Source organism: Nematolebias whitei, chromosome 8, assembly GCF_014905685.2.
Source record: "Nematolebias whitei isolate Nwh7 chromosome 8, NemWhi1, whole genome shotgun sequence".
Lineage (NCBI taxonomy): Eukaryota > Metazoa > Chordata > Actinopteri > Cyprinodontiformes > Rivulidae > Nematolebias > Nematolebias whitei.
Genome location: NC_056505.1, coordinates 43,892,123 through 43,917,301, shown reverse-complemented (window position 1 = coordinate 43,917,301; position 25,179 = coordinate 43,892,123). Strand labels below are relative to the sequence as shown.

General features: G+C 46.4%; 1 long non-coding RNA gene across 1 annotated transcript in view; it reads left to right on the top strand.

Annotated features, from left to right (window-relative positions):
* Window positions 1-16,476, top strand: part of LOC119414148 — a 107,860-nt gene extending 91,384 nt beyond the window's left edge. Inside the window, exon 3 of the long non-coding RNA XR_005186993.1 lies at window positions 16,356-16,476. This is a non-coding gene — a long non-coding RNA (uncharacterized LOC119414148). The remainder of the gene's footprint in view (window positions 1-16,355) is intronic.
* Window positions 16,477-25,179: the final 8,703 nt, after the last annotated feature.

The following is a 25,179-nucleotide window of genomic DNA, read 5'->3' as shown; positions in this document are numbered from 1 at the left end:
ACACAAGACAGGCTCTAGAGCAATGTGGATATCCTAACTGGGCCTTCCTGAAAGCAGAGAAGAAACCCAAACAGGACTCCAGTCAGCCATCAGGTGAAAAGGAGGAACCCAGACCCAGACCAGTGGTCATTCCATATGTTGAGTGAGTATCAGAGAAACTGAGACGTTTATTTTCTAAACATAACGTCCCAGTGGCTTTTAAACCCCAAAATACTTTACGGCAAAGACTGGTTCATCCCAAAGATCCAGTCCCCCGGCACAAACAGAGTAATGTTGTGTATGCTGTTCAGTGTCAGGAGGGCTGTGATCAGTCTTACATCGGGGAAACTAAACAGCCACTGGCCAAAAGGATGGCCCAGCACAGAAGATCAACATCATCAGGCCAGGATTCTGCGGTCTACACTCATCTCCAGGCCAACGGTCACTCTTTCAAGGATGAAGATGTTCACATCCTGGACAGAGAGGAACGATGGTTTGAGAGAGGAGTAAAGGAGGCCATCTTTGTGAAAAGAAATCGTCCATCATTAAACAGGGGTGGAGGCCTCCGGGTTCAACTGTCCCCCTCTTACAATGCTGTGATTGCTAGTATCACTCAGCCCTCTGTGAGTAGTAAACAGCCATCAGTGTGCTAATGACCCATTGTTAGGCTGATGGTCCTTCTTGAGCATGTGATCAGCTGGTTTTGGTTGTCAGCAGCAAACAGGTTGATCCACTCTTAGAAGGTGGTATTTAAGAGACTGAGCTGAAAACAGCACCTCAAACTGAGGAAGTCTCTTGGATGAGAGACAAAACGTTTCTAGATTTTTTTGCTTTGTTTTGTTTTTTGTTTTTTTTTTGAATGTCCAGAGGACCAGATTGAACTTATTTGGATTTTTCTACCTGGATTATTGAGCATGCATCAGGATATAAATGAGCAGGGTGTTGACCACGCGGCTGCAGTGCAAAATGTCCTGCATTGTCATACCATTATGCAAGGCAGTCGAAGATGCGATACCCCTGGTCGAGTGTGCTCTGAGGTTGACAGGAGGCTCTAAATCTGATGCTCTGTAGGCTTCAAAAATGGCCTCACACAACCAGTGTGACAGGCGCTGGGTGAATAATGGGCGACCTGCAGATGCATCTCTATAATGCACAAACAAATGTTGACGCATTGCAGCTGTGCAGGCTATGTAACACGTCAACGCCCGCACCGGAGAGAGAAGATGAAAAGACGCTACTTCTTCTGATCTGGGTGGGGGGTGGGGGGGGGGAGATAAGGGAGAAACCCCTCCAACGATATCGCTCTTGATTTAAAAGAGCTTGTGATGTTTTTAGGCATAAAAGCTGGGTTTGGTCTTAAATCACCGGAGCTGCCGTCCGCCTGGATTCTGAGACATGACGGAGCGACAGAGAGGGCAGATAAATCACTCACTCTCTTAGCGGATGTTAAAACCAACAGCAGGGCTGTTTAAAGAGACAAGAATTTAAGTGGAACCTGATCCAGAGGCTCAAATGGAGCTTTGATCCGGACCTGCAGGACCAGTGTTAAATCCCACTGTGGAACAAGTGGGTGTGAAACAAGCCTGCGTCTCTGTACACCTTTTAGAAAACGCTTCATCAGCGGATGATTAAAAACTGTTCTGTCTCCGAACCCTTCGTGGCAGGTAGAGATGACTGCAGCGTACGTTTTAATCGTGCTAGACGCCAAATTTCTGTCCATCAGCTGCTACAGAAAGGACAGCATGCCACCTAATGGACATGAGGTGGCCTCTACACCCTTCTCTGTACACCAGCGCTGAAAAGCTTTCCGCTTTGATGTGTACAGCGCTGTGGTAGATGCAGCACGTGAAATCTGAATTGTGCGCACTACATCCTGTGGGAGACCCATCCTCTCTAAGCAGATCTGTTCAGCGGCCAGACCCACAGGTGCTGGCCTATTTCTGGGTAACTCCTGGTCGCTTCTCCTGCCTCGAGGAGAGCGTCCTCCCTCCACGGCAGTTTCCACGGGCGCCCCGACAGCAGGCGTTGCATGACTGGGAACCATGGTGCGCTCAGGCGTTCGGGGACCACCAGGAGAGTTGTCAATCCCTTCTCCTGAACTCGGTTCAGGAACCGTAAAATCAGAGGAGGTGGAGGAAAACGCGTACAGAAGCATTTTGGGCCATGGGCTGTGGGCAAACGCATCCACCCCCAGCGGTGGTTCGTCTCGCTGGCTCAGAGAAAACCATAATTGACACTGAGCGTTTTCTCGTGTCGCAAATAGGCCCACAGCTGCTATTTCAATCTGAGTCAAAATGTTCCGTCAGAGGATGATTAAAGGTTGTTCTTTCTCCAACAACTTTGAGACGAGAAGAAAAAACATGGCTGCAGCATACGATAATCGTGCTGAACGCCAGATTTCTGTCCATCGACTGCTGCAGTAAAGGACAGCATGTCGTCCAGTGGACATGAAGTGGCCTCTATGCCTTCTCTGTACACCTTTTACAAAACGTTTCATCAGCGGATGATTAAAGCTGTTCTGTCTCGAAAATTTTGTGACAGCAAGAGATGGCCGCAGTGAACGTTTTACACGAGCTGAACGCCAGATCTCTGTCCATCAGCTACTGCAGAAAGGACGGCACACCACCTAGTGAACATGAAATGGCCTCTACACCTTTCTCTGTACAGCATCGCTGAAAAACTGACCACTTGATGTGAACAGCGATGTGGTGGTTGCAGCACGTGAATCTTGAATCGTACGCACTACATCTTGAGAGAGATCCATCCTCTCAAAAAGATCCGCACAGCAGCCAGACCACAGGTGCTGGCCTATTTTGATTAACTCCTGATCGCTCCTCCCTCCTGGAGGAGAGCGTCCTCCTTCCATGGCAGGTTCCACGAGTGCCCTGATAAAAAGTGTCGTAGGCCTGGGAACCATGATGCGTTCACACTCTTGGGACAGAGGAGCTGTCAGTCCCTCCTCCTTAGCTCGGTTCAGAAAACTGTGATATCAGAGGGAGAGAGGGAGGTGAAGAAGCATTACGACCACAGGATGTGAGCAAACACGTCCACCCCTAGTGGTGGATCGTCATGTAGCTCCATTTTAATTATAGTTGACATTGAGCGTTCTCTCGTGTTGCTACACGTCCACAGCCGCTCGCAGGATTTCTGCCGTGTCTGAGCCATAGCTCTGGGTGGAAGGTCCCAGGTCCCCGTGCCATAAAGGACCGTCTTTGGACATCACATCCGTCCCCTGTTCAGAATACATGAGATGTACCCTACTCTAGTGGAGAGCAGATTAGGTGTGCCTCACACAGCATCTGTCTCACAATGTTGCACATGGGTTGAGCGCATACATCTCCTGCCAGTTATGTATGCAACAGTCACTTGCTGTCTGTGTGAATAAAAAACTCTGATGATTCCGCAGCTCAAAGGCAAAGTGTTGAATTACATTCAAAAAACCTTGTGCGACACTCCAAAAACATTTAAATGAGCTGCTGTGTGGAGAACCACAGCGCCCCCACAACTCATTAAATGTGTGTGCCTTTGTGAAGTCTGACATGTGTGACGTAGGTCTGCTAACGTAAAACAGCTAATATCACTCAACCTGTTCACGTGAGTTGCGTTGCTGCCACCTGTCTGTATAAACTGCTCAGCAGCAGCAGATGGCCAGATAAAGCAGAATTCTCCTCCCTGCTCTGTGCGGCGGCTGTAGAGCGGCTCAGGCACATTAATGGAGTGTTGTTTCTCACAGTTCAAAATTGACAAATCTAGAATAAATCTCATCTTTTCTCATCCAGCAAACCGACACCTGGTTATCTTCTCCTGAGCTCCGTGGTTTGTTGTCCTACAGTGCCCCCTGTTGGCGGAGTCCGGGAAAGGTTTAACTTCCGGATGCCGGGGACGTCTGACGGGCGAGACTGGCGTAGCAGAGCTGGGGAGGCGTTGTACAGCCGTGGAGCATCTTGAAATGATCTCTCGCTGATGAAAAAGGCCCTCCAACAGAAGCTTCTGCAGCTCTCCTGAGAGGAAGGTGGAGTGATGAGCCAGGAGAACCTCTGGGACCTCGTTCTGCGGCTGCGATACGGGGCGGCAGAAAGCAAAAGAGGCGCACCGGTCGGGGATGACGTCAGCTGCCCTGTAGATGGAGCGTACTGCAGGGGCCGACAGCGTCGTTAGCGAACAGCGTCGTTAGCGAACAGCCGCTATGAGAGTGGAGCGAGCCGAAGGTCAGAGGGCCCACCGTCTCCTCCCGCCTCTGAACGTGTACGCCAACAGCGTAACGTGTTATTCGCTGCCGCCGTCTGGAACGCATGCTGGTGAGCTCAGTTGGAGAGCGGTGTCACCGTCTGGGTTACGCTAACCGGAGGCACGGGACACTGGTCCACCTGGACATCTTGTTCCAATGAAGCCTCCATCAGGCTCGGCTCCAGGGGGCACTGAGGGACTTTCCTCTCGGTGAACCCCTGCTCTGGAGATGGTTGTGGACTGTGGAGACTGCCCCCCCCCCCCCCCCCCCCCCAATCTACCAGGAAAAACCGGCTGTGGCCTCGCCCGTAGGACGTCCTGTTGGGAAAACGAGGCCAGATGGATCAAGACGGTGAGCCAGAATGGAACCTAGAAAAAACAACCTTCCTGCCGGATCATCTGAACTGGCGGGAAAAGGCGTGGGACGTAAAAAAGGGTCCCTTCATGTCAGCCGCCTCCTGGGTTACGCCGGGCAACCCCAGAGGGCGCCGTCGGCCGGGAGCGGTGTGATCGCCGATGCGAAACGAGGTGGGATGAGGTGAGCATTCGCTCAGCCCCCCTCCACCGACACTACGCTCTCCAGGAGGGAATGAGCAGTGGGGGGCTGCAGCTGAGCGCAGCCTGTCCCGGAGGAACCATCCAATTCACTCCGAGGGTCGCGATAAGAGGAAAATTACAAGATGGCGTTGTCCAGCGTGTAGCGACCTGTCGCTGAGAAATATTCCTCGGCACTTACCTTGAAACAAGACTGCTCGTCAGCTTCTCCTCGGGGAGGAGAGCTCACTGGGACGACCAGAGGTCGACGTGCCGGGCTAAGCATTCTTAACAAAGGTTGGTCATCTACACAACTTTCCTTCTTCGTTTTTCTGACAGTGCTATTAGCTTGCTGAAGAAAAAATGGGAGCCGATTTCCCGCTCTTAACGTAATTTATACGGACCGGGTGGGGCCCACACAGCAGGTGGGCGTGGACTAAATTTTTCAGTGCAATGCTTCGCATATCAGGATAAATCCATCAGCGACAGCCTTAAAGGGCGAAGCCTATACAAAATAGAACTTGAAACCTTTCAACAGGGACAGCTGGTCCCTTTCTTGTTTCAACATCAAGGTTAAGCGCTGCTGTTTACTATAGGTCTCTGGTGTGTTCTTGCTTTTGGAAGGTGGTTACGGTGGGGGTGCTGTCAGTCATCCTGCAATCCCCAGATGGGGCTCAGACTGTCAGCGATGGGGAAAACCTGCTTCCTGTTCTCCTTGGTCCCTCCCTCTGTGTTAATGTGGTTCTAAAGGTCAGTTGAACATAACCACACTTAATCGCTTGGTTCTTTTGAAGAACAGTGGTTTGAAACACATGACAGTGGAAAAACGAATCCTTCCCCCTTCATTCAGATCAAGATTATTCAGGAAAAGAAGCAGCTTTAAACAAAAACAATGCAGTTTAGTAAAAAAAAAAACCAACCTTTAACACAAGTCTGGATGTTTAAGCAATTCAGTTCAGTTTATTTATATAGTTCCAAGTCATAACAGAACTCCTCTCAGGGCACTGAACAGAAACATTCACATACATGATAAAAGCCAATTCCTGTATTTTTTGCCGTATAAGTCGCGTTTTTTTTCATAATTTGCATGCCCTGTGATTTATACGCCGAAGCGACTTATATATGGATTTTTGTCCCATATTTATAAACCAATTTTTTGCTGAGATGTGATCATTTTCATTCATTCAAATATTGAACACTACCATTTTCAGCCACTAGATGGCAATTTAGGAGTATGGCATGCCGTTATATCGTGTAATAAGGTAAAAATGGCTATTAATGGCACAATCGGCTTGCCATAGCCTGCTACCTTTGTCCAGCTCACTTGGAGCAACAGTCAAATCAGCTTCATTTCGCTGCGCCGCCCTAGCAAAATGCAGCTAATTTAACCATTGAACTGCATTTATTAAGTAAAAGTTCAACTGAGACACACCTTTGCTATAATGTTGAGCAAACAAATAATTGTTTTAGGTGCTTAAAGTTTGAAGAAATGCACAGCGTTCCTTGTTCCTGATTTCCTCCCTCAGAGCTTGCTCCCGGAGCACTGAGGCTGCTGGTACTTTTGCTTGCTGAAGAAAAATGGGAGCCGATTACCCAGTCTCACCATAATTTATACGGACCGGTTGAGGCCCACACAGCAGGTGGGTGTGGACTAAAGTTTTCAGTGCTGCGCTTCACGCGACGGGATGAAACCCACCAACGACAGCCTTAAAGGGCGAAGCCTATACGAAATAGAACAAATAATTATCAGGTGGGTATCTTGTTAAATGTAGCAATGCTCAGCTACTCGTCCCTCGGTGCAAATTGGATTCTGCGCAACCTCGCTTTCACGAATCGGGTTTTGAAATCCCGCTGACTTGACCATCAAAGTGCATTTATTAAGCAAAATGTAAAAATGGAAAATGGACTGTACTTATATAGCGCCTTTCTATCTGATCAAAATACTCAAAGCGCTTTACATTACAATCTGTGTCATTTACCCATTCATACAGCACTCTACTAGATCTCTACAAAGCTAATTGAACAAATCATTCTAAAGAGACTAATCAGTGCTTTATCACATTCATACACTGATGGGACACACATCAGAGGCTTTGAGGGGTTCAGTGTCTTGCCCAGGGACACTTCAGCATGTGACTGCTGGTGGATTCGAACCCCCAACTCTTGCATTGGAGGACGACTGCTCTAACCACTCAGCCACAGCCGCCCAGCAAAAGTTAGACTGAGACACATCTTTACTATAATTTTGAGCAAAGGTCAGGAAGTAGAAACAGACAAACAAGGAATGGCAGGTCCAGGTGGACTTTCTATAGGAGGAAAGACTAAAAACATGTTAGTTAGAAATAATTACAAATACAAAACAGGTAGAGTACAGCAAGTTGAGATATATATATATATATATATATATATATATAGGATTTAGCAAATAGGAAAGACTTAAGCCTAATACAAAAAAGTTCAATCTGGTCCTCTGGACATTAAAAAAAACAAAGCAAATAAATATGGAAACGTTTCGTCTCTCATCCAAGAGACTTCCTCAGTCGGAGGTGCTGTATTCAGCTCAGTCTCTTAAATAACACTTTCTCAGAGTGGACCAACCAGTTTGCTGTTGACAACCAAAACCAGCTGCTCACATGGTCAAGAAGGACCATCAGCCTAACAATGGATCATTAGCACACTGATGGCTGTTTACTATTCACAGGGGGTTGAGTGATACTAGCAATAACACAAGTGTAATAGGGGGACAGTTGAACCTGGAGGCCTCCACCCCTGTTTAATGATGGACGATTTCTTTTCACAAAGATGGCCTCCTTTACTCCTCTCTCAAACCATCGTTCCGCTCTGTCCAGGAAGTGAACATCTTCATCCCTGACAGAGTGACCGCTGGCCTGGAGATGAGTGTAGACCGCAGAATCCTGGCCTGATGATGTTGATCTTCTGTGCTGGACCATCCTTTTGGCCAGTGGCTGTTTAGTTTCCCCGATGTAAGACTGAGCACAGCCCTCCTGACACTGAACAGCATACACAATATTACTCTGTTTGTGCCGGTGGACTGGATCTTTGGGATGAACCAGTCTTTGCCGTAATGTATTTTGGGGTTTAAAAGCCACTGGGACGTTATGTTTAGAAAATAAACGTCTCAGTTTCTCTGATACTCCCTCAACATACGGAATGACCACTGGTCTGGGTCTGGGTTCCTCCTTTTCACCTTATGGCTGACTGGAGTCCTGTTTGGGTTTCTTCTCTGCTTTCAGGAAGGCCCAGTTAGGATATCCACATTGCTCTAGAGCCTGTCTTGTGTAGGATTTCTCCTTCTGCCTGGCTCCTGAGTTAGTGGAGATGCTGTCTGCTATGTGATACAGAGTCCTGATGACTCCTAACTTGTGCTCCAAAGGGTGATGGGAGTCAAACCACATCAACTTTGTGGATAAATACATCAAGTTCACACGAGAAGATGTAAAAAATGGCAGGTTGGCTTTCTTGGACTGTGAGGTCTCAGTCTCTGATAGAGGACATTTGCAAACCGAGGTGTACCGCAAACCCACCCACACAGACCAGTATTTGCAGTTTGACTCCCATCACTCTTTGGAGCACAAGTTAGGAGTCACCAGGACTCTGTATCACAGAGCAGACAGCAAGACAGGCTCTAGAGCAATGTGGATATCCTAACTGGGCCTTCCTGAAAGCAGAGAAGAAACCCAAACAGGACTCCAGTCAGCCATAAGGTGAAAAGGAGGAACACAGACCCAGACCAGTGGTCATTCCGTATGTTGAGGGAGTATCAGAGAAACTGAAACGTTTATTTTCTAAACATAACATTTAAACCCCAAAATACATTACGGCAAAGACTGGTTCATCCCAAAGATCCAGTCCCCTGGCACAAACAGAGTAATATTGTGTATGCTGTTCAGTGTCAGGAGGGCTGTGATCAGTCTTACATTGTGGAAACTAAACAGCCACTGGCCAAAAGGATGGCCCAGCACAGAAGATCATCATCATCAGGCCAGGATTCTGCAGTCTACACTCATCTCCAGGCCAGTGGTCACTCTTTCAAGGATGAAGATGTTCACATCCTGGACAGAGAGGAACGATGGTTTGAGAGAGGAGTAAAGGAGGCCATCTTTGTGAAAAGAAATCGTCCATCATTAAACAGGGGTGGAGGCCTCCGGGTTCAACTGTCCCCCTGTTACACTGCTGTTATTGCTAGTATCATTCAACCCCCTGTGAATAGTAAACAGCCATCAGTGTGCTAATGATCCATTGTTAGGCTGATGGTCCTTCTTGACCATGTGAGCTGCTGGTTTTGGTTGTCAACAACAAACTGGCTGATCCACTCTGAGAAGGTGCTATTTAAGAGACTGAACTGAATACAGCACCTCAGACTGAGGAAGTCTCTCGGATGAGAGACAAAACGTTTCTATATATATATATATATATATATTTTTTTTTTTTTTTTTTTTTTTAATGTCCAGAGGACCAGATTGAAACTTTTTGGGATTTTTCTACCTGGATTAGTGAGCATGCATCAGGATACTTAAGCCTAATCTTAAAAGTAGACAATGTGTCAGCCTTACGGACAGAAACGGGAAGTTGTTTCCACAAGAGCCTGATAACTGAAAGCTCTACCTTGTCTGCTTTTGGAAACTCTAGGAGTCACAAGTAAATCTGCAGTCTGAGTGTTGAGTGCTCTGTTAGGAAAATATGTAACAATAAGTTCTGTTATGTAAGATTATTCTAAAAGTTTAGCCTTATATTTGAAAATGGAAGGGGTTTAACACAGTTTGTAAGGTTTTATCTCGTACATTTTTATCTAAAAGTTGTGGTTTCTCCAACAACACGAGGTTCAGTACCTTAGTTTGTCCATCAAGTCAGATCATAGTGCCCTACTTCTTAAGGTTAAGAACAAACCAGGAAGTTAGCTGTTAGGATGGCACAGTGTTACACGTAGCTAAATTAGCCCAACTTGGGTTGGTATTTTTACCCAACATCAGATCAAAATAGCTCAAAATCAGTTCTATTTCGTATAAGCTTCGCCCTTTAAGGCTGTCGCTGATGGGTTTATCCCGATATGCGTAGCATTGCACTGAAAAAATTTAGTCCACGCCCACCTGCTGTGTGAGCCCCACCCGGTTCGTATAAATTACGTTAAGAGCGGGAAATCGGATCCCATTTTTTCTTCAGTGAGCTAATAGCACTGTTAGAAGAACGAGGAAGGAAAGTTGTGTAGATGACCAACCTTTGCTAAGAATGCTTGGCCCGTCACGTCGACCTCTGGTCGTCCGGTGAGCTCTCCTCCCCGAGGAGAAGCTGACGAGCAGTCTTATTTCAAGGTAAGCGCCGAGGAATATTTCTCAGTGACAGGTCGCTACACGCTGGACAACGCCATCTTGTAATTTTCCTCTTATCGCCGACCCTCGGAGCGAATCGAATGGTTCCTCCGGGACAGGCTGCGCTCAGCTGCAGCCCCCCGCTGCTCATTCCCTCCTGGAGAGCATTGTGTCGGTGGAGGGGGACTGAGTGAATGCTCACCCCATCCCACCTCGTTTCGCATCGGCGATCACACCGCTCCCGGCCGACGGCGCCCTCAGGGGTTGCCCGGCGTAACCCAGGAGGCGGCTGACATGAAGGGACCTTTTTTACGTCCCACGCCTTTCCCGCCAGTTCGGATGATCCGGCGGGAAGGTTGTTTACTGGGTTCCATTCCGGCTCACCGTCTTGATCCATCTGGCCTCGTTTTCCCAACAGGACGTCCTACGGGCGAGGCCACAGATGTTTTTTTCCTGGTAGATTGGGGGGCCGGTCTCCACAGTCCGCACCCATCTCCAGAGCAGGGGTTCACTGAGCGGAAATTCCCTCCGTGCCCCCTGGAGCCGAGCCTGATGGAGGCTTCATTGGAGCAAGATGTCGAGGTGAACCAGCGTTCCGTGCCTCCGGTTAGCGTAACCGAGACGGTGACACCGCTCTCCAACTGAGCTCACCAGCATGTGTTCCACCCGGCCGCAGCGAACAACACGTTACGCTGTTGGCGTACATGTTCAGAGGTGGGAGGAGACAATGCTCCGTCTGCAGAGCAGCTGACGTCACCCCCAACCGGTGCGCCTCTTTGCTGTCTGCCGGCCTGCATCGCAGCCGGAGGATGGAATTTTTCATTGTTTCCCTGAGACCGCCAACAGATGGCGGTCCAGGACAACAAATGGCAGAGCAATTGACCGTTGTGGCAGAGAATGTGTGTAGGTGACACGAGTTTGGAGTAAAACATCATTTAATGATGAAAGTGTCCATTTTTAGCCAGTTTGTCAGCTCAGATGATCTGACAGTGGCTCTCTCTCACACCCTCCACACGAAATGAGCCGGTGGCAAGACGATTCCACGGCCTTCTTGCTGAGCTTCAGCCCATCCGGCCCTCTTCATCCCGGCAACAAAGTGTCCAACGTTTTTCCCAGAGACCCCCAGCAGACGGCGCTCTGGGCCAACGAATCCCAGAGCTCATGGGGGGAAAAGATTCAGAATGATGGTCTGCAGAGGGTGTGTGTAAATATGACACAAATGTTGAATAAAACATCATTCAATGATCAAGTGTCTGTTTCTAGCCAGTCTGTAAGCTCGGATGGACTCACAGTGGCTGCGCACACACCCTCCACACATAACGAGACGGTGTCTTTAATAAGGGTTTTTTAAACTCACCGTTGCTTTAAGACATGACGAGACGCTCACACCTCACAATGGTAAGCGAAATAACTCGTTGTCAACCCGAGCTGCACGATCCTCACCCAAGCGGTGTCAAACGCGCACTCACGCAACGCAAACAGCCTTCACCCAAACGGCGTTGCGTTGATGATGGTGCACACACAGCTCCCCGGAGTTCACTGGCCCACATCGGCATAAATGTGGGACCATAGGTCGGGTCGGTGGAGGACCATGCTCTCAGTGAGAGCGACACACGCCGCATCAAAGAAAACGCATGCCGCCGCGGCGCGGGCAGCCTTCATCCACCGCGTCTCAGCGCTTGGCCGCTCACGGCAGCATAAGCGTGAGACAGCTGAGCGAACCCAGTGATGAGTCTCGCTTCTAGCGAGAGCGGCGCGCGTCCCACCTGAGAAAACGTGTGCTCCCGCGGGGCTCGCAGTCTTCACTCAAACAGCGTAGATGAAATCGAACTCAAAGCTTTGCAGTGTTCGCCTGCTCATGGCGGCATAGATGCGAGATCTCAAAGCGAACCCAGCGCAGGACACCGCACGCGGCAGGAGCGACACGCGTTTTCACCACAGTGGCGTCAAACGCGCAGCCCCATGGCGTCATCAGCTGCCACGCTTCGCCTCAGCACACACCGGCCCACCTAGACATGAAGGTTGGTCCGCAGTCAGAACGCAGCACACGGGCGCGTTCAGAGCCCTTTCGAGGAAGCCTCGCTTTGGGTCACGCGGAAAACATTCCCGCGACACATGACAGCGGTCGAGGCGGTGGACTGGTTGAAATCCGTACAGAACATGACGCATCACTTAAACGCATGTCCACTCCACGAACGTTACGTGGAGTGGCTAAAAACATGCTCGCCAGACAGATGGATGGACAGGGTGTTATGCAAAGGTTACACGTTGCAATTTGCAACCCGACCCCCTCCGTTTGGAGGAATTTTAGAGACGGTCCTGTCATCACCAGACCAAATCTCATCCCTAAATGCAGAAGTCCAAGAGCTTCTGATAAAAGAAGTAATCTCCAGAGTTCCCAACGGAGAGAAAAACACAGGTTTTTACTCACGTTACTTCCTGGTTCCCAAACGGACCGGAGGGATGAGACCGATTTTGGATCTGTCAGCTTTCATCAAGGCGATCATGGACAGACCGTTTCACATGTTGACAACCAGACAGCTGTTGGACAACATCCAGAGAAACGACTGGTTTGTTTTCCGTCGACCTGAAAGACGCTTATTTTAACATACCTATCATCCCAAAACACAGAAAATTCCTGCGTTTCTCCTTTCAAGGGATGAAGTATCAGTACAACAGGCTGCCGTTTGGTTATCCTCTCGCGCCTCATGCGTTCTCAAAGTGTGTGGAGACAGCCCTGCATCCGTTACACAGAGCAGGGATGAGAGTTTTGTTTTACCTGGATGACCTGCTGCTGTCACGCTCCAGACAGGAAGCAGTGATGCAGCCTCAGGTGTTGACATCACACCTGTTAAATCTGGGCTTCACCATGAATTGGAAGAAAAGCTCAATTTTCCTGGCCCAGACAATTGTTTATCTGGGAGTGGAGCTAACTCAACTACCATGAGGGCTCGTTTATCACAAACGAGAACCGACACTTTAAAAGACCAGCTCCGTCTCGTAAGACCTGGCAGAGTGGTAACAGCCGTCTCAGTCATGAAGCTGTTAGGAATGATGTCATCAGCTCACACAGTTGTCCCGCTGGGTTTATTACACATGAGACGCCTCCAGAGGTGGTTTGCACGTCTGCGTGTGGATCCAGAAAAACAAAAGAGATGGATGATCACTGTTCCTCCCTCCGTGAGGGCAGACCTCCGACACTGGGGAAACACCCTGGTTCTGTCGGAGGGAGCCCCCGTCAGCAGACCCACATCACCGTGCCAGTCTTCATGGACACGTCGTTGTCAGGCTGGGGGGGGGACATGCCTATCTCAAGCAGTAGGGGCGCTGTGGCCCCATCACACATCTGGCCACATAAATGTTTTGGAGTGTCGCACGGTGCTGAACGTGATTCAACACTTTGCTCCTGTGCTACAGAATCAACACATTTTGATTCACACAGACAACAAGGTGACTGCTGCTTTCATAAACCGGCAGGGGGGTGTGCGCTCAGCGCAGATGTTACACATTGCGCAAAAGCTACTGTCTTGGGCTCACCAAAATCTGCTCTCCATCAGAGCAGTTTACATACCCGGTGTTCTGAACAAAGGGGCAGATGTGATGTCCAGGGGCGGTCCACGTCACGGGGACTGGACTCTCCATCCAGACCAGATGACTCAGACGTGGCAGAAATTTGGCAAAGCAGCTGTGGACCTGTTTGCGACACGAGAAAATGCTCATTGTCAACTATGGTTTTCTCTGAGCCCGCGAGACGAACCACCGCTGGGGGTGGATGCGTTTGCCCACAGCCCATGGCCCAAAACGCTTCTGTATGCGTTTCCCCCACCTCCTCTGATTTTACGGTTCCTGAACCGAGTTCAGGAGGAGGGATTGACAGCTCTCCTGGTGGCCCCCCGAGCGCGTGAACGCACCATGGTTCTCAGTCCTACAACGCCTGCTGTCAGGGCGCCCATGGAAACTGCCATGGAGGGAGGATGCTCTCCTCCAGGCAGGAGGAGCGATCAGGAGTTACCCAGAAATAGGCCAGCACCTGTGGGTCTGGCCACTGAGCGGTTCCGCTTAGAGAGGATGGGTCTCCCACATGATGTAGTGCGCACAATCCAGGATTCACGTGCTGCATCTACCACAGCGCTGTACACATCAAAGTGGACAGTTTTTCAGCGCTGGTGTATTGAGAAAGGTGTAGAGGTCATCTCATGTCCACTAGGTGCCATGCTGTCCTTTCTACAACAGTTGATGGACAGAAATTTGGCGTCCAGCACGATTAAAACGTACACCACAAAGAGTTCGGAGACAGAACAGATTTTAATCAGCCGCTGATGAAGCGTTTTCTAAAAGGTGTACAGAGACGCAGGTCTGTTTCTCCCACTTGCTCTACAGTGGGTTTTAACGCTGGTCCTGCGAGCCCTGATCAAAGCTCCATTTGAGCCTCTGGATCAGGTCCCAATTAAATTCTTCTCTCTTAAAACAACCCTGCTGCTGGCTTTAACATCCGCTAAGAGGGTGAGTGATTATCTGCCCTCTCTGTCGCTCCATCATGTTTTAGAATTCAGGCTGATTTAAGACCAAATCCAGCTTTATGCCTAAAACATCACGAGCTCTTTTAAATCAAGGGTGATATCGTTGGAGGGGTTTTTACGTTCCCCCCCATAAATCAGAAGAAGAGGTGTTTTTCCATCTTCTCTGTCTGGTGCGGGCGTTGACGTGTTACATAACACTCACAGCTGCAATGCGTCAAACTCAACATTTGTTTGTGCATTATAGAGATGCACCTGCAGGTCGCCCGTTATCCACCCAGCGCTTGTCACACTGGCTGTGTGAGGCCATTTCTGAAGCTTACAGAGCATCAGATTTAGAGCCTCCTGTCAACCTCAGAGCACACTCGACCAGGGGTATCGCATCTTCGACTGCCTTGCATAATGGTATGATAATGTAGGACTTTTTGCACTGCGGCCGCGTGGTCAACACCCTGCTCATTCATTCGCTTTTATCTACGTGATGTGACGGCTCGTTCCATGACACATTCTGTCTTTAGTGTTTTACAGAATGAATATTGTTGTTTCATGGAACTCCGTTTAACTCACATCTGTCTGCATGCATTACAGTGTGAGATGTTGGTATCAGTCACAAGTTGTGATTGTTATTTTGGTTCTATTTTCACTAATCAGTTCACGACTATTGTTACCAATCAGTTCATTTGATTAATAATCAGCTCTCCTGTTATTATTAATCTGTTCATACTGTTCAGCCATAAACCGGTTGGTTCATGGCTCTTTTCAGCATTTTTCCTTCCCTGTTGATTTTTCCAGGGCGTTCATGCATTCAGAACGCATAGTTACACAACATGCGTCTGTGCATGGCACACATAATTACGCAATGCGTAATTACGCACATGGGGAGCTGAGTGAAAAGACGTTTTTTGGGCAAACTTCTGATTCATACGGTGTTCGAATGGACCCAGTGAGGCAAGGACCACATCTGCTTCATCCTTAACCCATCAGCAACAGCCTTAAAGGGCAAAGCTTATACGAAATAGAACATTGGTTACGTACTGTAACCCCAGATTGTATGAGTATAAGCCTAGCCCTTTAAGCGTCGGGCCTCACTGGCTCCTAAATGGCTGAAGAAAAAGCTATTTTGGGAGCCGATTTCCCGCTCTTAACGTAATTTATACGGACCGGGTGGGGCCCACACAGCAGGTGGGCGTGGACTAAATTTTTTTTCAGTGCAATGCTACGCATATCGGGATAAACCCATCAGCGACAGCCTTAAAGGGCTACGCTCATACTCATAGAATCTGGGGTTACAGTACGTAACCAACGTTCTTTATTCAACAACCCAGCTGTGTATAAACAGGAGAACCGCTGTGTGAATTCACATTCAGATGAAACAGCACTTTTTATACAGAAAAATGTGATTTTGCACAAAGCCCCTTGGCCAACCCCCTGGCTTCACCATTACATCTGATGGTAGATAAAATTGATCCCTCCACTCCCCAGGATCTGTCACTATACCCTGCCTCAGACAAAATACATATTCAAAAACTACTTCTGTTCTTCTACTCAGTATAAGTCCTACAGTTTTTAATATCTTACACCAGAAACATTAAGGTTAACTTGCATTTACTGTTCAGTTCCATTCCAAAACAACGCTCATCTCCAAAATTACAAACATTCATTATTCAAGTCCCTCAGAAACGGGTGGCATCAGTGTACCACTTCCTTAGTTCCAGGTGAATTGGACAGCTGCTAACAGATGTTCACTTTCAGCTGTTTCTTGTCTTCTCAGGTTGTTTATGTGATCAAGTATAACTCAGCAGGTGGGTTGGTGAATGTCTCGGTGTCCCTGGTGCTCGGTTCTGTCCACAAAGCTGCAGTGGTGTTGAAGCAGGAGTTTCAGCTCTTTTATATTCAGGTACGAGGAACTACTTCCATCCATCCATCCATTCATTATCTTCTGCTTGTTCCGAAGTTAGGTCTCGGGGCAGCAGCTTGAGCAGGGAGGTCCAGACATTTCTTTCCACAGCCACCTCTTCCGGCAGGACCCCAAGGTGTTCCCAGACCAACCAAGAGACGTAGTCTCTCTAGTGTGTCTTGGGTCTTCCCCGGGGTCTCCTCGCAGTTGGACATGCCGGAAACACCTCCCTAGGGAGGCGCCCAGAAAGCATCCATACCAGATGCCCGAACCACCTCAACGGGCTCCTCTCGATGTAGAGAAGCGGTGGTTCTACTCTGAGTCTCTCCTGATTACTGAACTTCTCACCCTATTTCTAAGGGAGAGTCCAGCTACCCTGCAGAGGAAACACATTTCAACCGCCTGTATCCACAATCTCATTCTTTTGGTCACCCAGAGTTTGTGGCCATAGGTGAGGATAGGAACGTAAACCGACCAAACCAACAGGACCATGTCATCTGCAAAGAGCAGAGAAGGAATCCTGAAGCCAACAAATTGGTCTCCCTCTGCCCTCTGGCTGCACCAAGAAATTCTGTCAATAAAAGTTATGAACAGAATCAGTGACAACGGGCAGCTGTCCAACTCCCACCCTGAAGGGGTCCGACTTACTAATGGCAATGCAAACCAAACTCTTGCACCGCTTGTATAGGGACAACCTCTGCAAGGTTGATTTTCTTTTTTGTTTTCTTTGATCCATCAAGTTGACCACTGATTTCTTCTACAAATTTAAATGCGGGCCTAGAGTTGACTGAATCTGATCATTAAGGCAACTTTTGGAAATGAAAACAGGGTTTAAACAAAGAACATTTGTAATATGTATACATTTTGGCACTAACTTCAGGTAAATGTGTGTCTCTTGTTGGAAGGAGGACGGTGGAGATGTGGAGGTCCAGTTCAGTGGGAATCCAGGTTACGTGATCGGTCTGCCTGTTGTGTCAGGAAAAAGAACAACAGAATATCCTTTATTTAAAGAGAATTGGATATCTGTGCTGTGGAGACACAGGAAATTTCCACCTAATGCCTGATGCACCTGCTTGAATAGGACTGAGTACCTTTCTAAAAAAATTGGTACCGGTGTCGGTACTTTCACTTCTGTGTCGGTTCCTGGACGGTTCTTTTTTCAATAACAATTTTGTAATTACTATTAATTCTAACAAGAATAAAATTATGTTACACGTTACAGTACAAATTGTGAGTTTTATTTTTTAACTTTGTTATTTTTCTATTCCAAGCAGTTTTCTTACATAAAAACAAACAAATAATTTCCATGTCAAAAGACCAGTTACAAACCAGTGACACGTCAGTGTCTAATGATCACTGCTACACACTGAGGACCTTTTCACTTAACAGGTTTTTTTTTTTTTTCAGAAACATCAACATGTCTGCTTTCTCTGGACACAAACAAGCCCACTCCTGGCTGATGGTGTCTCCAGCAGTAGGAAATGTTCACTCTGAGGCTGTAGATGATGATTGTTGCACACACAGACACCTGGTTGTCAGTTTGATAGCACTGACATAGTGTCCCTCACATCCCACCAGCAAGTCACTGGATTCACTGAGGTAGGGGTGATGCAGACATCTGCACCTCTGTGTCTCTGCCTGAATCTTCTCTGTGATTCTCTGGGGTTTAGGACTCTGATCATCTCCCTAATTGACATTAGAACAACACATCAACAATAACATGGTTGTGTTATTATTACTCAAAAAACATTATCTAGGCTGAGAGATAAAAGCTTAACTGGTCAACAAAATCCTTTACAGTTTACTTACCTCCACCGTGCAGCTCCACTGTAGAAAAAGCAGCAAACTTTTAACAACAAAGTTTGTGACTGTCCTGTGGCCCCCACCTCACTTTTCTTTTGTCCTCCTCACATCTGGGTCAGAGGCTCCTGTCAGGAGAACATGAACATAAACAGTGAACATTAGTGAAATGTTTAATCTCTGCAGGGACCACTAGTATGTCAAACACACACAAACAAAGCATACTAACACACCCAAAACCCTCACGAGTCAAAGACATTCTCTCATTCCTGGGACTAACAGGATACAGCAGAGGCTATAGTCCAGCCTACTCAGATCTGACACAACCCCTGAGGGACCTGATCAAAGAAAAGGGCATGAGAAACTTGAACAACATTCTAATATGTACACAAGAAGCTGAAGAAACCTTCATAAAACTCAAACAGCACATGTCATCTGCAGCTGAACTAACATTACCTGATTACAACTTATCCTTCTTTCTAGATGCTTCTGTAACAAAACTAGCCATAAATGGCATTTTGTTCCAGAAATAAAGGGATGAGAGAAAGGTACTACAGTACTTATCGACAATGATGGATAATATGGAAAAACATACACCCCCCATGCACACAACACGCAGCAGGGATTGCAAAATTAATTCAGAAAACAGCACATATTGTCATGGGACACGCCTTACAGGTACTGACCACACACAGTGTAGTGGCATATGTAAATTCTCAATGCTTTATTATGACCGCTTTAAGACAACACAGGTTATCTAAAGTACTAGAAGCCCCCAACATCACCTTCACACATGAAGGAATAAACATGGCGGACTGCATCTCCGAAGGAGAACCGCACTAGTGTGAAAAGCTTGTGACCACACTGGAAAAAGTAAGACTGGACTTGCAAGCTGACTAACTACAAACCGGATTCCAAAAAATTTGGGACACTAAACAAATTGTGAATAAAAACTGAATGCAATGATGTGGAGGTGCCAACATCTAATATTTTATTCAGAATAGAACACAAATCACAGATCAAAAGTTTAAACTGAGAGAATGTATCATTTTAAGGGAAAAATCTGTTGTTTCCAAATTTCATGGCGTCAACAAATCCCAAAAAAGTTGGGACAAGTCCATTTTTACCACTGTGTGGCATCCCCCCTTCTTCTTACAACATTCAACAGACATCTGGGGACAGAGGAGACCAGTTTCTCAAGTTTAGAAATAGGAATGCTCTCCCATTCATGTCTAATACAGGCCTCTAACTGTTCAATCGTCTTGGGCCTTCTTTGTCGCACCTTCCTCTTTATGATGCGCCAAATGTTCTCTGTAGGTGAAAGATCTGGACTGCAGGCTGGTCATTTCAGTACCCAGATTTTTCTCCTACGTAGCCATGATGTTGTGATTGCTGCAGAATGTGGTCTGGCATTATCGTGTTGAAAAATGCAGGGTCTTCCCTGAAAGAGATGACGTCTAGATGGGAGCATATGTTGTTCTAGAACCTGAACATAGTTCTCTGTATTAATGGTGCCTTTCCAGACATGCAAGCTGCCCATGCCACAAGTGCTCATGCAACCCCATACCATCAGTGATGCAGGCTTCTGAACGGCGCATTGATAACAACTTGGGCTATCCTTGTCCTCTCTGGTCCGGATGACATGGCGTCCCAGTGTTCCATAAAGAACTTCAAATCGTGACTCATCTGACCACAGAACAGTCTTCCATTTTATCCTGATACATGCTCAATAATCCAGGTAGAAAAATCCAAAAAAGTTCAATCTGGTCTTCTGGACATTCAAAAAACAAGAAAATAAAAAAAATAAAAACAAAGCAAAAAAATTTAGAAACATTTCGTCTTTCATCCGAGAGACTTCCTCAGTCTGAGGTGCTGTATTCAGCTCAGTCTCTTAAATAGCACCTTCTCAGAGTGTATCAACCAGTTTGCTGCTGACAACCAAAACCAGCTGCTCACATGGTCAAGAAGGACCATCAGCCTAACAATGGATCATTAGCACATTGATTGCTGTTTACTATTCACAGGGGGTTGAGTGATACTAGTAATCATAGCATTGTAAGAGGGGGACAGTTGAACCCGGAGGCCTCCACCCCTGTTTAATGATGGACGAACCATCATTTCTTTTCACAAAGATGGCCTCCTTTACTCCTCTCTCAAACCATCGTTCCTCTCTGTCCAGGATGTGAACATCTTCATCCCTGAAAGAGTGTCCGCTGGCCTGGAGATGAGTGTAGACCGCAGAATACATTTTTTTTTTTCTTGTTTTTTGAATGTCCAGAGGACCAGATTGATCTTTTTTGGATTTTTCTACCTGGATTATTGGGCATGTATCAGGATATTTTGAATCACTTTGGCCAGGATTGCCTCAAACTAGTAAGAGAGTTTGAGAAAACAGCAAGGAAGAGGTCAGACTACAGGAACCACTTGCGATTTAACCTCAGATGTTGACAAAGTGGCATCATTCCCAAGAGCCTGGAACTAAAATCGTTGGTCAGCGGGCAAGCAAGATCCTTCAGAAGGCACAGACCCAGTTGCTGAATGAACGGGTGAGACAGACCAATTTTACTATTGAGGCCTTGAAGGCCAAAGAAGAGCACATTAAACAGAAACTAACAATGTGTCTAGATCAGACTACACTTCAGCAAATGTTGGACTGTACAGATCAGGCACGCTTAGCACAGCATGTCAAGCCCAAGACTCGACAACAAAACAAGTTTAACGTACTAATAACTCATCAACACCATCACTATTCCCATAACAACACATTCAGTGTAGGACAACACTCCAGTAGTCAATTACATGCCAGGGAGACAGAAAAGTGGGTGAAGAATTTATCTGACAGACAGCTCACCCAGCCGGAGACAGAGATTCTTGCCAGGGGACTGAACTTTGCGGTTGCACCAAGTAGAATTCCTCTGGTGGAGATGATCACAGCTACTGAGTCAGCCATCCGCAACAACAAAATTAAAGAGGCTGAAGCAGAACAGCTCAGAATCAAAGTTTCAGCCTGCGTCAGCAATGCCCAACCACCACGTTCCAACATCAGTAGAGAGGAGAGGGATGCACTCACCACTCTTAGCAAGGACAAAAAACATCATCATTCTCCCAGCAGACAAAGGAAGGTGCAGAGTGACTTTGAACCAGAAAGACTATCATGAGAAAGTTATGACACACCTTAGTGACTTAACCACTTATGAACCTCTGAAAAGAGATCCAGGAAGTGGTTACAAGAAGAAGTTGATAGATTGCCTGAAAAATTTGGAGTAGGACAATGCTATTGACCGTATTCTGTACCACAGACTGTACCCATGGGAGGCCACACCTAGTCTGTATGGTTTACCTAAAATCCACAAACAAGGTGTACCTTTAAGACCTATTGTTAGCATGATTAACTCTGTCACTTACAATGTTTCCAAATATCTGACGTCTGTACTCATCCCTTTAGTTGGCAGCTCAGAACACCACATACATAACACCATGGACTTTGTGGATAAGGTGAGGGATGTCCTCATGGAGACTAATGAAACAATGATCTCTTTTGATGTCACGTCACTCTTTACGTGCATTCCTGTTGATGATGCAGTAGAGGTGGTCAGTTTAAAATTAAAATCAGACACCACTCTGAGCAGCAGGACCACGCTTTCCACAGAACAACTGTGTCAACTCTTGAAACTGTGCCTGCAGTCAACCTACTTCACATATGGGGAGCAATATTATAGGCAGAAACATGGGTGTGCTATGGGGTCTCCAGTTTCTCCTATTGTTACCAACCTGTACATGGAGGAGGTAGAAAAGAGAGCCTTGATGTCCTTTTCAGGGACACCACCAAGTCATTGGTTCAGGTATGTTGACGACACCTGGGTTAAAATTAAATCTCAGGAAGTCCAACATTTTACTGACCACATCATCTCTGTGGATAAATACATCAAGTTCACACGAGAAGATGTAAAAAAATGGCAGGTTGACTTTCTTGGACTGTGAGGTCTCAGTCTCTGAAAGAGGACTTTTGCAAACCAAGGTGTACCGCAAACCCACCCACACAGACCAGTATTTGCAGTTTGACTCCCATTACCCTTTGGAGCACAAGTTAGGAGTCATCAGGACTCTGTATCACAGAGCAGACAGCATCCCCACTAACTCAGGAGCCAGGCAGAAGGAGAAATCCTTCACAAGACAGGCTCTAGAGCAATGTGGATATCCTAACTGGGCCTTCCTGAAAGCAGAGAAGAAACCCAAACAGGACTCCAGTCAGCCATCAGGTGAAAAGGAGAAACCCAGACCCAGACCAGTGGTCATTCCCTATGTTGAGGGAGTATCAGAGAAACTGAGACGTTTATTTTCTAAACATAACGTCCAAGTGGCTTTTAAACCCCAAAATACATTACGGCAAAGACTGGTTCATCCTAAAGATCCAGTCCCCCGGCACAAACAGATTAATGTTGTGTATGCTGTTCAGTGTCAGGAGGGCTGTGATCAGTCTTACATCGGGGAAACAAAACAGCTACTGGCCAAAAGGATGGCCCAGCACAGAAGATCAACATCATCAGGCCAGGATTCTGCGGTCTACACTCATCTCCAGGCCAGCAGTCACTCTTTCAGGCATGAAGATGTTCACTTCCTGGACAGAGAGGAACAATGGTTTGAGAGAGGAGTAAAGGAGGCCATCTTTGTAAAAAGAAATCATCCATCATTAAACAGGGGTGGAGGCCTCCGGGTTCAACTGTCCGTCTGTTACACTGCTGTTATTGCTAGTATCACTCAACCCCCTGTGAATAGTAAACAGCCATCAATGTGCTAATGATCCATTGTTAGGCTGATGGTCCTTCTTGACCATGTGAGCAGCTGGTTTTGGTTGTCAACAGCAAACTGGTTGATCCACTCCTAGAAGTTGCTATTTAAGAGACTGAGCTGAATACAGCACCTCAGACTGAGGAAGTCTCTTGGATGAGAGACGAAACGTTTCTACATTTTTTTGCTTTGTTTTTTTTTGTTTGTTTGTTTGTTTGTTTTCTTGTTTTTTGAATGTCCAGAGGACCAGATTGAACTTTTTTGGAGTCTTCCATTTTGCCTCACTCCATTTTAAATGACCCCTGGCCCAGTGCACACATCTGAGCTTGTGGAGCTTGCTTAGAAATGGCTTCGTCTTTGCACTGTAGAGTTTCAGCTGGCAACGGCGGATGGCATGGTGGATTGTGTTCACTGACAATGCTTTCTGGAAATATTCCTGAGCCCATTCTGTTATTTTTTTGACAGTGGAGTGCATCCAGTAGAGTTTTACGGCCTTGACCCTTACGCACAGCGATTGTTCCAGATTCTCTGAATCTTTTTGATGATGTTATGCACGGTTGATGATGATAACTTAAAAGTCTTTGCTATTTTACGCTGGGTAACACCATTCTGGTATTGCTGCACTGTCTTTCTGTGCAACAATGGTGGAATTGGTGATCCTCTTACCACCTAGGCTTCTGAGAGACACTGACAATCTGAGAAGCTCATTTTATACCCAATCATGTTGTCAATTGACCTAATTAGTGTTATTTGGTCTTCCAGCTGTTCGTTATATGCTCAATTTCCTTTTTCCAACCACTTATTGCTACTTGTCCCAACTTTTTTGGGATTTGTTGACACTGTGAAATTTTGAATCAACATATTTTTCCTTTAAAATGTTACATTTACTCAGATTACACTTTTGCTCTGTCATCTATGTTATTTTATGAATAAAATATTGACATTTGCCATTTCCACATCATTGCATTCAGTTTTTATTCACAATTTGTTTAGTGTCCCAACTTTTTTGGAATCCGGTTTGTTATTGTTCTCTAAAATTTAAGCTTTGTCCAGTTGATTTAAATGCCTGTATTTAAATTGTTGTTTGTTTGTCGATGACATGTGAAGGATCCGACGTGGCTGAAGGTTTAAAGCCCCATGTAAAAATTGTGACGTCATTTTTGCTGACATTAAAATTTTTGCAAGTAGCGTGCTCAGTCCGAAAGATGTTCCGGGTGTAATTTCCTGTCGCTGTTTACTAGAAACACATTAAAACTTGGACGCCTGGAATAGTGGTTGAACGAGTATATAATTTTTAATCTCAACATTAACATAATAAAACCCGAGTAGAACTCGAGTATTTGATGACGTCATAGATCTCAAGATACAAAAATAAATAAATAAATAAAACCGCAAAAAAAAGGTAATTATTTACAAAAAAAAGACCAACAAAACATTGGGAGCGTATATTATACTCCTACCATTTATCATACTGCAAATAAGTCACAGGAAAAACTAAACTATTAGTTATTATTATTAAACTGCAAACGTGAAGAAACGCAGCATGTCAAAAACGAAACTTAAACCGAAACTGGTTCTGGTGGATTGGACCCGGTGTTACACCACACTCTGTGACCTGCAACAGTGCAACACCGCCCCCTACGGTCATACGTGGTCACATAATATGACGTCACTACGGATACCCGACTTTACATTTTTAACCTCGATAGATGTCCTAACAATCGATGTGTAGATTACTCGAGTACTTTGTTAATGTCCTAGTCTGGAAAGCGTCAAGAGGTGTGGTCATGTGACAGTTCAAAGAAAACTCTACTGGGTTTTTTGGGTGCTTGTGGGGAGTTTTTAGCTAACTCCTTGAAAGAAGTTGATGACCTCGGGTTTCTGTTTATTATAGCCTCCTTAGGTCTATAGTTGAAAACAGACTGGTCAGCAATACATCCCTGTGCAACATTTTTATTTTTTCTCTTGTGCTTGAGGCTGTGCTTCTGATACGGCAGAATCCTTAAAATAAACGCCTGTGTAGTGAACTAAGCCTCAGGTCAAAATCTGGCCCTGAGGGCCTTCCTGGGACAAGAACTGTTATTTCATTGATTTGAGTCCAGAAACACAA